At 38.5% G+C, this 15,407-nt stretch overlaps 1 protein-coding gene across 1 annotated transcript in view; it reads right to left on the reverse strand.

The window, feature by feature from the left end:
- LOC125230285 (ecdysone oxidase-like) overlaps positions 1–11,009 on the reverse strand; it is a 32,933-nt gene extending 21,924 nt beyond the window's left edge. The window contains exon 1 of the mRNA XM_048135403.1: positions 10,960–11,009. The gene's annotated coding sequence lies outside the window, so the exon portion shown is untranslated. The remainder of the gene's footprint in view (positions 1–10,959) is intronic.
- Positions 11,010–15,407: the final 4,398 nt, after the last annotated feature.

Here is a 15,407-nt window from a genome sequence, read left to right on the forward strand (position 1 = left end):
CGGGCATGGATGGGCAGGATGGATGAGAGGAGAGTAACGAAGAAAGTATATGAAAAAAGAGTGGAAGGGTCAGTTGGAAGTGGAAGTCAGACCGATCATCAAATAATGCATAGACTGCGCTGACTGCTTACCATCAGGCGACCTTGTGGTACTTTTACAAAACTCATGGATATCCCAAAATGAACGCATACATTTATCTATTCAACTTTTCAACTAACTGGTACTTAAAAAGGTCCATTTGAAGCCAAATTAGTCCCGACTTAAGCATAAAAGTTTAAGAAAAATCGTCTTTTGCCCCGCAAACCTCGGGGCCATTAACGCGCCCTCTTTCAGGGACTACAAAAAAGGAGTTTAACCTTAGAGCACATAATAATATACTAGTAGAGCGGACAAACCGCAGGCGGACGTCTCGCAATTGTCAGCTCATTGAGCATACAGTTGTCTTTGGGTACGTGCGTACGTGTGATGACATGACTCCCTGGTGTGACCATGTGACCTATTTTACAATAGTGACAACTATCCCCCAACAGTGACACTGCGCCGTTCATTGCCTGTTCAACAAATAAATATAGACGCTGAGTGACGATGTTACTTATCAACCCAGAAATAGCTACAGAACTGTCAGTGTCAAGTGTGACTGTGTTGAAATAGCCCAATGGAAAAGATGCGCGTATATTGCGCAATAGCTCAGTAGAAGCACACTATAATAAAGAGTACTATCGTACAGTATGGCCACTCCCACTCCCCGCTGAAAGTGCCACCCCCTCTCGGTTACCTCACAGTTACCGCCTGCCAAAAACGCGAACAATCGACCTGTCATATGTCACTCATACAAACATGGTACGCGTTCACCTACACGAGCTTGTGTGTGTCATGTGTGCTAGGAACGCGCCTCTTTCATATGTTTGATCGCCAGTGTCCGAGATGTGGTAGAAGCGTCCATCTACAAGTGTGTGTGGGTTCAAGAACTTGCGACCGGCGTATTCAACACAAATCGTCGGGCATGTCCAATCTCCTTCCTTCCTGTATGATGTGGGTTTGACCTAAGGCTAATTCTAATTACATTAAGAGCTGGCTTCCATATCTAAATTACAATCAGAGTCATACAAACTGTTCCCGAGTGCTTCTCAAACAAAACGGAGGAATGTTTGTACCTGGACAAAGGGTTGGTCATGAAAAGGTTAAGCTTGTTAGAGATAAGATTTTTGCGCTTTAGATACGTTGCAAATTAACAGGGATTCTTCAGTGCTGGAGGTGGTTGTGTGAATGATTTAAAGAATACTAAGTTTCATATTTGATGTAATAGTTATTTGTTATACAAGGGTGCAAGTTGTATTTTAACGCCGTGTGTGGAATAAGAAAAACGAGCAAGTTTTTATAGTTGAAGCACGAGCTGGTCCGAGAATAGAATCCTGAACTTGCGAGTTTTTTAACACACGAGAAGTAAAATTTTGCACTTTGCAACAGGTGTAACACAAAACTTTTCTCCTCACTATAGCCAGGAAAGTACCTACAACGCAAAAAGCGCGTTTATCAATGCTTCCAGAGGTGGTTGTGAATGATTTGAAGAATACTAAGTTTCATATTTGATGTAATAGTTATTTGTTATACAAGGGTGCAAGTTGTATTTTAACGCCGAGTGTGGAATTGAAAAACGAGCAAGTGAAAGGATTTTATAGTTGAAGCACGAGCGAAGCGAGTGGTCCGAGAATAGAATCCTGAACTTGCGAGTTTTTTAACACACGAGAAGTAAAATACATTTGCACTTTGCACCCGAGTGTAACACAAAACTTTTCTCCTCACTATAGCCAGGAAAGTACAACGCAAAAAGCGCGTTTATCAATGCTTCCAGTAGTTCCACAGGTGGTAAATCATCGTCATCACTAGATTCACTCACTTTTATCAATTTTAAAGCAGAAAAAATGACTATATTCAAGGTCAAATTACTTTATCCACTAGTGGATAAAATGCGTTTTTACTTTTTTTGCTGGTATTGAAGGACAAAACACGTGTTTCCGAGCTAGTGAGGGGAAAAGGTTGTTTAATGGCTATACAGCTCGGTTAAGTGTCATATACTATACATACTCGTACATACTTTTACGTAACGTAACGTTGCAACGGAAATATCTCGGGAGGACTTTTGACTGTGGTTTGGGAGCGGTAAATGTATGAACTCTTTATATATTTTAGTTTAAGTTGAACAGGCCAGTTGTAAAGGCCACACGCACTTTGCCTTCCCATATTAACCTAAACTACAAAACATATTTTTAAATTAAAGGAAAAATAGAAAAATACACACCTCCGGCAGGACTCGAACCTGCGACCTTTCTTTAATTTAAAAATATGTAATATCGCTCGCAGACGTTTCTGCATGATAAAAAACAAATCTAAACTACAACACTTTAAAAACAAAAACAAAAGTACCCAGACGAGTCAAGTCAGACCAAAATACTCAGGTACCTATAGAACTGAGAATTCAACATTAAAATGACACTGATATTTTCATGATACGAATATATCCTTACACGTGGTTCCGACATGTGATGGACATGTGCGAATGTCATTCTTTAGCGGAGCTTAAGGCATCATTCCCGGTGAGAGGCGTTTGTAAAGACCTCACAAGGGCTTAACACGAAAGGGGGCGAATCGTCCCCAAATCAGGTTTTTATACAAACGTACTTTTCATTTTCGTCCGGATATTGACTTTACTGGACATGCTTTTTCAATACATTATGGTGCTTTATTTCCGCACTACATACCTATGACAAAACAGTACCCTACATTTCCTGTCGTGGCGAAATTTCAAAGGGCCATAATGTACTGAAAAACGTCGAACAATGCACGTGCGAAGAAGCCAGGAAATTCGTAACTCGTACTGATTTAAAACACTCCTTTTTGTCTTGTTTTATCGCCATATATTCGTTTCGAACTTCTCTTTTTCGCACTCGTATCGTAATGTACTGTTATGGCCAATATGGCCATGAGTAAGACCATTTATAATGATTAAAAAAAATAGTTCACTCTTCATTTTACTTGAAAGTTCAAAAATCAAATCAATCAATAGATCAATTATTTCTTTTAGAATTTTTATATTCCATAGCATGGTCAGTAACAACTGCGAGACATTGCTAAGATTAAAATTATTATCAAATCGTCTAAAAATAATACATTCCATAATTTCAATATTCAGAGAGGAAATTCAGGACTACGGTTGTATGGAGAATCGAGCATTCCCTTATACTCTTAACGATGCCCTTTATTTTACGTTTGATGCCGACCATATTTACTGCTCTGGAAATGTCGTCAGTATACATACGAGTATTATCACATGCTCTTTATGAAGTTTGGAAGAGTCATGCAGGGGGCAGGGGTCCCGCGTGCTTAGCGAAACTGTCACAATAAGGGGCCGGGCCACGCTCTTGTGATGGCAATCAGTTATTAAGAGGTAACTAACGCTCTACGATGAGCCGGGGTGGCACGGGTCATGTGATCTGTGCTCTATTTCACAATTGTGACAATAGTCGAGACGACTAAAAAAAACTAATAAGTCCGTCAGTTAGATTATCAAAGAATTTTAGACGGGACGTATTTTTTCTTTTTTCTCGTAAACGAAAAATGACGACGGTACAGTGCGTTGAATTTTCGCGTGACGTCACGCCTAAGTACAATTTTTACTTAGAAGTGACGTCACAAGCCCCCACTCCGGAACTTTGATGCTCTATATCTTTGTATTTTTTCATTAATTAGAAAAAGCGAAAAATATGTGTTCAGTATTTTTGGACGATCTAACTCACAGAATAAACAGAATGCCATTTTTTATGTAGTTATCATCCCTACTGTCGGGATCGGTCTTCGGTTTGGAATCATGAACAAAAACAGGTGCGCTCGAAATTAAACAGAAAAAATATCTAAAGGTTCTCTTAATTGCACTAGATAGTCTAGATACCTTCATGTCCTAATCCTGTAGTAATCCTGCAAAACGCTAAGACTTAGGCACTAAACTTTGGACCTTAGTTCATAATGAGTGTCTGTATAAATGAGTTCATTAAGGAACGCTGGAGCCGAGATGCTTTAAGACTCGACACTTTCTAGTGCCTCGACTTAATCTCGTCTAATCAAGGTGCCTGAAATGTCTTTATAAAGTACTATGCTATTGGAAAGTAATATTTTAAGGGTTGAGTTCATTTTGTTACTGAGTTGAGAGATTTATCTTTTTAATTTTAGTGAAAAGGTACGAGTAAGTGGTAATTTGTACAAGATATTGTCCCATTTAGAAAAAAGATTGAAACTTGTCATAAAAGAATTTGATATTTTTAATTGCGATCTCTCATTTCGGAGGCCAAGATTCAATTTGAATCACTGAACCAAAATAGTTAGTTTATTTAGTTTATTAATTGAATAATAAAAATTTTATACTAAGTAGTCAAATTTTGATGACACCAGACCTAGAGGTAGAATTTAAATAATCAAAAGTAAATTTAAGTAATAGACACGTTTTTATCATTCAAACATGCAATACATGGCAGTCATAATATAAAAGTTCGTCAAAAGTTACTGTTAACTTGAAATAAACAAATAAGATTAAGTATAAGTAATATAATGAACGTGGATACCTTTTTTCTAATACCACATTACCATTTGAAATAAAAGAAGCAAAACAAACTAATCACCTAAACTTTCATGAAATACCTAATCTATCTGTATTACAAGTTACCCAACGAATTTTACTGTAGTCATACTTATCCAACATTTGGCCAGTTCAATTATCCTTATCAACGTGATGGCAAATAACGAAGTAGGTCACATTTCCAGTTTCCTTTATTGAGCTTTCGTCTTCGGCCGTAACGTGACATGTTGTTATTTTCAACATAACATCAGCTGATGCCGATTCTGATCAATTTGCTATTGATATCATTAGGCATCTCACATGCATTGTTGTTGTTGTTTGTCCTAGGGCATCCCATAGGTGCATAGACAAGATCCTTTCATGCCTTTCTGTCTTGAGCCATCGCCTTGGGCTTGGCCTCGTTTCAACTCAATTCGAATTCCCGCAGCTCGTTCTCTACGCTCCGCCTCCAGTAAAGTTTGCGCGCTCCCTTTCCTCCCACATGCATTCATCATCTTCCTTTGCGTTATCCCGGCATTTGCTACGGCTCATGGGAGCCTGGGGTCCGCTTTGACAACTAGTTAGCCTTCGGGTTGAAAGATCAGATGGCAGTCGCTTTCGTAAAACGAGTGCCTACGCCAAATTTTGGGATTAGTTGTCAAAGCGGACCCCAGGCTCCCATGAGCCGTATCAAATGCCGGAATAACGCAAAGGAAGATGATGAATGCATGTGGGAGGAAAGGGAGCGCGCAAACTTCTAGGCCTTGTTGGAATTAGTCCGGTTTCCTCGCGATGTTTTCCTTCACCGAAAAGCGAAGCCGTCTTCCCACATGCATTATTAAAACGAAATGACACGACACCACAACAGGGCAGGGTGGCTAGCCGAATGGCACAATCGCTCACGAAACGCTCACGAAACGAAGCGCTAGTAGATATCTATCTCTATCGCGCTTGCGTATTGGCGCGACAGAGCCAGCGGCGTATCGCTTTCGTTTGGCGTCGGAGAAATGCCATTCGGCTACGGGGCCAGTTCTGACAGAATGATAATTACTTGGATAGTGATATGTATTATTTCATTTCATTTATTTAATTCACAAGCAATATAAATCGCATTTGAAATTATTACACTTATATACATACAATAAAACGTCCTAATTAGCAATAATTGACACAAATAATACAAACATATTTTACCAAACTAAAAAAATTACACGTGAAATCTATTAATTTATACGAATAATAAGGGAAAACAAACATGTGCGCGTGCGGTACCCATATACATTACAGTTGGGTGGCAAATCGTCCACAACGGTCCTAAACTCGTATCAAATCAAGACAACGTCCTAAACAAATTGTTAATTTAGAATCGACATCCGTTAACTTGACCTCTTTTGAAACATACCTAATCATAATAATAGTTCCTGTTACTTGGAAATGTTATTAGCTATTATGAATACTTCCCGTTAGATGGATAATATGGAAATATCATCATCTATAAAGATTATTTTCTTTTTCAATTATAATTAGACAATTTCTCGAGGAACTTCAAATGCTGTAGATATGTGAAACCTACTTTGATAAAGAAAAGGTAGGCGATCAACTGAAATAAATCATCAGGCATCCGTGTTTATAATTGAGTACCTACGCTAGTCCGAATCCAGCATTGGGCACTTCGAGGCCTTAATCATTTTTTTTGTAGGTATACATTTATTTCAGTTTATAATTAAAATAGTAGTGTGACTGCTAAAAAATAAAATATAAAAACACTTAATAACTTAAACTTTGAGGTAGGCGATCATTTGCTAGTTTATATTTAATTCAATGAGATTAATACTTAACACTTTGTGAAACCTATAGACATCGAAAATAGAATTCATAAATATGTACATTGAATAATATTTTATACAAATTACGTTAAAAATAAAAGAAAAAATAATGTACTTCATATTTTAGGTAAGTACATAAACGATCCGCGCCCGTTTATATACGTAGAAAACATTTTAAGAATCGACTATTGTGACCTCAAGTTCCCTGTCAATTTGGGACTCAGTGGACAGCTAGGGTGACAAATTGGATTGTTCCCGCGGAAACTGTCTCAGAAATAAACTTGTGACGTGTTTTCTTTTAAAGGCTATTTGCTTTTATGTCGCCATTTGTGGCACATTTATGAGAAAAATGGATACCTATCTATAAACTTTCCGTGTGGTGACGGGTTAAGAATTTCACCACCCCCTTTCTTCCCGTGGGTGTTGTAGAAGGCGACTGTGGGATATGGGTTAAATTGTGGCGTAGGCGAGAGGCTGGCAACCTGTCACTGCAATGTCACAGTTTCGTTTTCTGTCAACCCCTTATTTGCCAAGAGTGGCACTGTAGCTTGAGTGGTTTCATGTGCTCTGCCTACCCCTTCGTGGGATGCAGGCGTGATTGTATGTATGTATGTATGTATCTATAAGAATGCACCCCTCTTAAAGGCTGGCAACGCACCTCTCTCTTCTGAGGACTATTTCACCACAGTCACATTGACTCTTGACACTGACAATAAAAATTAAGTCCCTATTTCTGTGTAGATAAGTAACAATTGTCACTCAGCGTCTATATTTCCTTGTTGAACAGGCAATAACCGTTCATTGCGTAGTGTCACTGTCGGGCGACAATTGTCACTGCTGTGAAATAGGCCACTAGCGTTTAGGGAGTCCATAATCGCTTACCATCAGATGACACGTCTGCTCGTTTGCCTCCTATCTCTTAAATAATAAAGATGTTTGTCCTCTAACCGCTGCTTGTATCGTAAGAAGCGCCTAGGCAACCTAGTACGGTCGGCCAAGAAAGTTTTTGACACTATTTGAAACACATAAGGTCGAAAAGTGGTAAACCACTTTTTTGGCTAACTGAACAAAATTGCAACAAACTGTTTGACATGAGTCATATCTTCGGATGGTACTAGATAACTGAATTTATATTATAAGCTAACGTATATTTTTCTACTCTCGAACTGTTATTCGTCATTTACAGGGTCGTGCATAGATCTTTAAAACCCTACATAAAAGTCTATTTCCCAAAGCCAGCGCCCGCCGACTTCTGCGCACGCGCGCAGTAACGAAAAAATTGAAAACGCATTGTTTGACTCTGTAACCATGGCAACGTACGCCGGCGGAGGATGGCTTTGAGCAGCTGCGCTGGCAGTGCAAAATACAGGAAACAGTGTGAATTTTACGAAAGTATTCTAGAAATCAATTAAAAACTAAGTGCATGGTCCGGTCATTCTCAAGACGTAAGGGTGAATTCTAATTACCACGACTCATTTGTTTTCAGTGGAATTTCAGTTCTAATTCTAATTTATCAGAATTCAAATTGCACTGGAAATATAAGCGTCACGGCAATTAGAATATGGACTAGACGATTGAGAATTACCGGGTCATAGAAAAAGTATTGTATGCAACGGTGTTTAACTGAGTCCAAAAATACTCGAGGCGTCTTTATTAACAATTTTCGGCTTCGCCTCAAATTTTTACCCACACCACTCGTCTTTTTTGACCTCATTTAAGCGCCTGTTGCATAAAATACTATTCTGTACGTTTTATAACTAACCTGCTATTACAAAGTAGTGGCAACCAAGGAAAAACAATAAAATTACACATGATATCTTCGTTATTATAAAATAACTACACAACATGAAAACACAGCCACTAATGATACAGTACAAGTGTTAAATGTCGCTACTTATGACAACATACTTCTTTTGTACTATTTTATGTCGTGAGGAACCGAAATCTTCATCCGGGTTCAGGCATAAAAGGCTGACTTTTGGCGAAATCAATAGAGTTACCTTCAGTTTATTGTTAATCCTCTACACAGAGTGTAACAAAAATGGTGGTGATCCGTTTAAGGGCGTACTCAGTATCGTATTCTTATCAGGAAAAAGTAGAAGAAAATTTTTTTTTCGCTAAAATAATTTAATGTATTGGTATTATATTATAAGTACACCTTATTATATACATAATATAATGAAACAAGAAACCTCTTATTTTACTTATAATTGTTACAGTGTACCTGTGTGGTGACGGGTTAAGAATTTCACCACCCCCTTTCTTCCCGTGGGTGTCGTAGAAGGCGACTATGGGATATGGGTTAAATTGTGGCGTAGGCGAGAGGCTGGCAACCTGTCACTGCAACGTCACAGTTTAGTTTTTTTCAACCCCTTATTTGCCAAGAGTGGCACTGAAGCTTTAGTAGTTTCATGTGTTCTGCCTACCCCTTTATGGGATACAGGCGTGGTTGTATGTATGTATGTATGTATGTAATTGTTACAGTCGAGGTGTTTGTTTTAAAACAAAACTCAAAGTTAAGTTTAAATTGACGCCTTTACCACAGTATAATAAAGAGTACTATCGTACAGTATGGCCACTCCCGCTCCCCGCTGTAAGTGCCACCCACCCCCTCTCAGCTACCTTACAGTTACCGCCTGTCAAAAACGCGAACAGTCGACCTGTCATATTTCACACATACAAGCATAGTACGCGTTCACCAACACGAGCTTAGACTGTGTGCCAGGAACGCGACTCTTTCATATATTTGATCGCCAGTGTCCGAGGTGTGCCTTTACTGTGGCAAGTATAAGTATGTATTGAAGTAATAAAGTGAAGTTCATGTACTTAATTGTAAAGATAATAGAAGTTTTAACAGGAAGCATGTCTATTCTGTGTGTATTGTGACAAACAAATAAACGTATATCTATCTATCTACTTTAAAGCAAATTGCCTAAATGTGCCAAAGATATTTTTTTTTTGAAAATTGGCAAAGGTTTGGGTTGTAAAAAAACCTTCCGTTATTATCTAAATATTTACATTTTATGTTATATGTTCGATTATGAGTCTTTTGAGTCACAATTAAAATTGTCATGAATTTCCTACGTGACTCTGCCTACTTTTCCATCGACCATTTATGACACCGACAACAGAACTCTGTCACAGTACAATAAAGAGTACTATCGTACAGTATGGACACTCCCGCTCCCCGCTGAAAGTGCCGCCCACCCGCTCTCCGTTACCTCACAGTTATCGCCTGTCAAAAACGCGAACAGTCGACCTATCATATCCCACTCGTACAAGCATAGTACGCGTTCACCTACACGAGCATAGAATGTGTGCTAGGAACGCGCCTCTTTCATATATTTGGTCGCCAGTGTCCGACATGTGATGTGACTCTGTGTCACGTATTTAGGAACCCCGGGTACGTAGCGAAATACACAAACGCTTACGATAATATGGTTTTCGTAGCTAACTAGAGATAACGCTCTTCCGTATTGGCGTGACAGAGCCAGACTGCGTTTCAGGCGATTGTCATTTCGCCAAGGCCGGCTGGGTTTCACAAAATGAGACCTTGAAGTCATGTATATGTATGAAAGGGGTATTGAAAACATCTCCAGGGTTCAATCGAGATACGACACTTAATATGGCTTGCTGAGGGCCGCTCTGGGATAGCAATCTTGATTAAATGACCTCTAACGCATCTTAATCAACCTTTACTACGGTCCTAGGGGTCCCACTTCATAGAGCTTTGGCGAGATTCTATTTAGTAGAATTTTGAATAAAGGTTAGACTTTGACTTTCTTAAAAATAATGCAAGTAAAATATCATCATCAACAACCTAGCGTTGTCCAGGCCATTTCATATATTTGCCATTTCATAGGAAAGTCTGAGAAAGAATTGGTGCACTAGTTTTCATGAGATTGCCGTCTGATCTTTCAACATTACGGCAAAACGAGGTTAGAACAATTCATCTGAAACCAAACATAGCATTGAGTTTTGATACACTAATGCATATTTGATATATCAACAATGTGAAACTTACAAAGATGTAGGTATATTAATTTTGAAAGCTATTTCCAATCCTTTAAAAGTCCAGTTTGAATAGCCACCATTTTGTAAACCCGTCACGTCCGCGGCTGGGATATCGCAAATCGCCCGACATATTTGCACGGATGAAACTTGTGCCGTGGCACGTCCACGGTTCGGGAGAATATGGAAAATCGCAACTCTGACTTGAAATTGGAAATCACCAGGGAGCGTACTTTTCGTGCCGATGACATCAATTTGACGTCACGCTCCATATACTTAGGGTGATCACAAATTGTTTTATTGTAAATTGTTAATCATTAGTCATTAATCATTTTAAGTTATGAATTTCTTTGCATGGTAATGAATGCAAGAAGGATGGTGTGCTTTACGTTAGAGATGAATTCTCTTTTCTACGTATTTATTGTAATGTGTTGTTAACAATACTATTTAATTAAATTTGTGTACATATAAAAAAATATATATTCACGTAATTAATTGAAATACGGTTGTACTCACGTTATTATATCGCTATTGCTGCGACATGTTTCGGGCCAATTCGGAGGCCCCTCTTCAGGCGTATAGGAGTTCACGCGACGGCTAGACTCCGCAAACTGAACGCGCCGCTCGCCGCTCCGCCCGCTGCGCGCGCGCTGATAGGACGGGGGAGGGGGGCGCAGAGCAGTATAATAACGTGAGTACAACCGTATTTCAATTAATTATTTGAATATGTCTCACGGAAGTTTAACGTGTATATATATTCACGTTTCACATTTCAAGTAGGTAGGTATTATTTATGCCACATGTAATGGTATTTAAAGTAATTTGTACACGATTAAAATGATTGACGACTAATGATTAATAATTTACAATAAAACTATTTGGGATCACCCTATGCTGCCACGCTCCGTGACGTCAGATTAATGTCATCGGCATGAAAAGTACGCTCCCTGGAAATCACATAGGTGCGTTCGTTCGTGCGTGAGTGAGCGTGCGTGCGTGAGTGGTGAGTGTGTGTGTTCGCGGTAAACTCAACCACTATTAAACGGCCTTGGTGCGCTTGTCACCTATGAACGGACCTATGATTGTTGAGGAAGGTTTCGGTATATAACTTGTTATAGGTCGCTAAAGTATGTATGTAAGTAACATCTCCCCGACATGTTTGCACAGATGGAACTCGTGGCTTTGACTTGAAATACGAAATTCTATACTTACAGAAAGTGCGTGCGTGCGTGCATGTGTGTGTGTGTGTGTGTTTTCACGATACGAGTAAACTGACTTCAAGCGAACTCTTTACCCCTAGTTAGGGTATTAATTTATTTAATCTTTATTGCACAAAAGAAAAATCTTGCAGTACAAAAAGGCGGACTTAATGCTTGTAATGGGTACTTCGAAGTAGTGTGTTATATGTATAAGAACACTTCTTTTCATTAAACTTAGTAAGACATTTCAACTAAAGGGAAATGTTACATCCGTGTGGTGACGGGTTAAGAATTTCACCACCCCCTTTCTTCCCGTGGGTGCCGTAGAAGTCGACTGTGGGATATGGGTTAAATTGTGGCGTAGGCGAGAGGCTGGCAACCTGTCACTATAATGGCACCATATCGATTTCTATCAACCCCTTTTTGCCAAGAGTGGCACAGAAACTTTAGTAGTACATGTGCTCTGCCTACCCCTTTATGGGATACAGGCGTAATTATATGTATGTATGTATGTGGAAAAGTTACATGAAATGAAAGAGTCATTATAGTTACAGATATCATTAATTTAAGAAATATCATATGTGTATTATTTGACAGCTACTATTTAATAACAAACAAATTAATATTTAAATCATTAATTTAAGTAATATCATATGTGTAACTACTATTTAATAACAAACAAATTAATATTTAACTTTCCTTTGCTAATCCGCGAATAGATAACGTGCAAGTCAATCAGTGCTAACCTGTTATAATTACTTGCGTATTTTTTACATGCAATTAATTTTCCCACCCTCCCACCGCAAAAATAAAAATAAATACGCAAATAAATATAACAACCCACCACCAAAAATACAAAACTCGACACGTGTTTCGCCTCTCTACGAGGCATCCTCAGGAGCTGATGTTGACGGTCCGAAGTCCCGCAACTGACTCTAACTACTAGTACTATTAGCAAAGGAAAGTTCTAGTTTACGATTAACATGGATTTCCGCAAAGTAACGCCTGATTCCATCGATTAAATTAATATTTGAATAACGCAAATACGAGTGACGCGGAAAAGCCATGTTTTATTTGCCCAGGTGAGAATTCAACTACCGCATTACGTTTATTGGAGTAAATATGTGAGCACTTCCGAGTTTTTGGCTCACGGTGTTACTTATTGTGAAGCTAAAGTTGGGAATTACACGCACGTGTAGCAACACGTGTTATAGATAGCTTACTGGCGATGTTTTACATGAGTACAAAGTAGTGTAGAAAACTTTTGTTATGAAATGCCTATTTATACCTAATATATTTAATCGTTTCGTCTCAAAACCTCCATAAAATGGATTCCACGTGCCAGTTTACTGAAAACCTTTAAACTCCTAATTTAAATAGTATATAATATTATATACCCTTAGTAACTAATGAGTAAATTAGTTATTTAGTGTAGATTAATTAGTAAGTAGTTTAGTTGTGTATTTATTACAAGTGCACTTTTCTTCGTATCATTGTATTTTTTTAAATTATTTTTCTAAGCCACATAATATCCACTGATTTTTTTAAAGACATTTTTGAGTAACTTTAATTCACGCAAATCGGAATAAACCTTAAATATAGCTACTCTCAAAATATTCCGCTGTCGGTTGACTGACGGACGCACATTCCTACCCAAATATAGCATTTTTATGAATCTCTGATAATGTAATAGAATAAAAACCCGGTTGTTCGGCCCCGATCCATCACCCGCAACCCTTGCCCTGCAATTTATCAATACTCCGTGTCAGACGGTTTTTACTGGAATAAATAACGATAATCACCGAGAAAACGTCAGGATCGTGAAAATGAATTTTTTCCGAATTAATAAAAGTAGAATATTCGCTTCGATCACTTCTTCATACAAACGTAGTCCCCATTACATCTAGATATTGACATTTCACATTATGGAAAATCCATACTAATTATTATAAATGGGAAAGTGTATGTTGTGTCTGTTTGGTTGTCCGTCTTTCACGGCAAAACGAAGCGGCGAGTTGACGTGATTTTTTAAGTGGGGATAGTTGAAGGGATGGAGAGTGATATAGGCTACCTTTTGTCTCTTTCTAACCTCTCTCTTCCCTAAAGTGGAGGGTGGAAGTTTGTACATTGGACAATCTGCAATTTTATACTATAATGATGTATAAAAAGCTAGTGATTTTATACATCATTTTGATGCATACTGACCATAAAGAACTACGGCTCTATTTTTTTATTAATGTATTATTTTCGCATAAAGTCTGTTTTTATTGCTCCCAATTTTGTGAAAATTAAATTGACCAATAAACGTGGAACAGCGACATAAATTACTTAACATAATATTTAACATAAAAATATGCAACATGATTTTTCCGTATGTTCCTCACACAAGTAGGTACTCGAGCTAGGTACAATTAAATGTATAATCGAGTTCGTTAGCATATTTGGCACAAGATACATTAGTATAATCCAACAACAACATTAGTACCTACATACTTCTGAAGATAAATGACCCTGTAACAACGCAGCACTCAACCCTTCATTCACCTGACGCAGACAGATGGTTCCAAACCGAACTGCCATTCTGATGTCTTCGTCTTATCTACAATTCATTTCAATTCAATTCAATAATATCAAATAAATCGATTAATATTATTATCGATCTGAAGTTTCAACGGAGTGAAATTAGGGGTAGGTAATGTAAAAAATAGAAAATATTAATAAATACTACCTATTTAAGTCGGAGTTTGAGCTTGTCAAATAAAAAAATATGATTGACGTCACTGTCCGCGACTTTATCTCCGTGGGATGCTAATGGCGATCAATGCGATCATGCACTGCATAAAATATGCTAAGCCTTAATTAGTCATATCATAGTATATTTCCCAGCCTACTCAAACTTTATGTAGGTAGTGACTTTAGTGACAGGTTTCAAAATTCTAAAATTTCTGATATTTTCATGCGCAATGGTTGACACCACTGTTAGTGACTCGTGGTAAGAGTACTACGCCTCTAACATGATTTTTTTACGTTTTATACCTATACGTTACTCTTATACAGTTTTGTTTTTAACTGTGATCGGAAGGCGCACCAATCACCAAGATACGATCAGCGTCGCATACGAACAGATCCTGAACATGTTATTTCTAGGCCCTCTGGCCAAGCATGTATCGTTGACGCTTCATATCATTTCTTAGTTTTCTCTCCCAATCTCTCCTCCGTACAGGCGCTACAGCCAATTGAGAAGGCCAGGCTGAGATCCGATCATACCGCTGCAAATCATCAGCCATACACACATGGGGATGGACTGCTTCACCACTCAGCGAATGCGGAGCGGAAGAACAGGCTACTGAACACATCTTCCAACGATGCCCACTCCACTCGTGCCCCGGGCTCCGGGTTGCTGAAATCTGAACATCCTGACACCGAACTTGGCTGTCTGGCTTAACAACGTCAAGGCTACACTCTGACTGCTTTTAATATATAATTTGCAACACGATACGTACCAACAGCAACTATTGTCTGTTTGGCTAGAGGCCCTCAACCTGTTATTTCCAGTCCGGGGAACGGACTGTATTATTTGCGGCCACAAATCGCCTTATTCCGTAATCAGTAGCCGCTATCACCGTTACTCCCATTTTCCCCGTTTGATTTAGATTAAATAACTTAAAGAACAGATACACCACTCTGTTCAAATAAAAATGAAATAATTAATCCTATAAAGAGGACGCTTAGTGGGTTCTTTTATTCATTTATTTTTAGAAAACC

Source organism: Leguminivora glycinivorella, chromosome 10, assembly GCF_023078275.1.
Source record: "Leguminivora glycinivorella isolate SPB_JAAS2020 chromosome 10, LegGlyc_1.1, whole genome shotgun sequence".
Taxonomy (NCBI): Eukaryota; Metazoa; Arthropoda; class Insecta; order Lepidoptera; family Tortricidae; genus Leguminivora; species Leguminivora glycinivorella.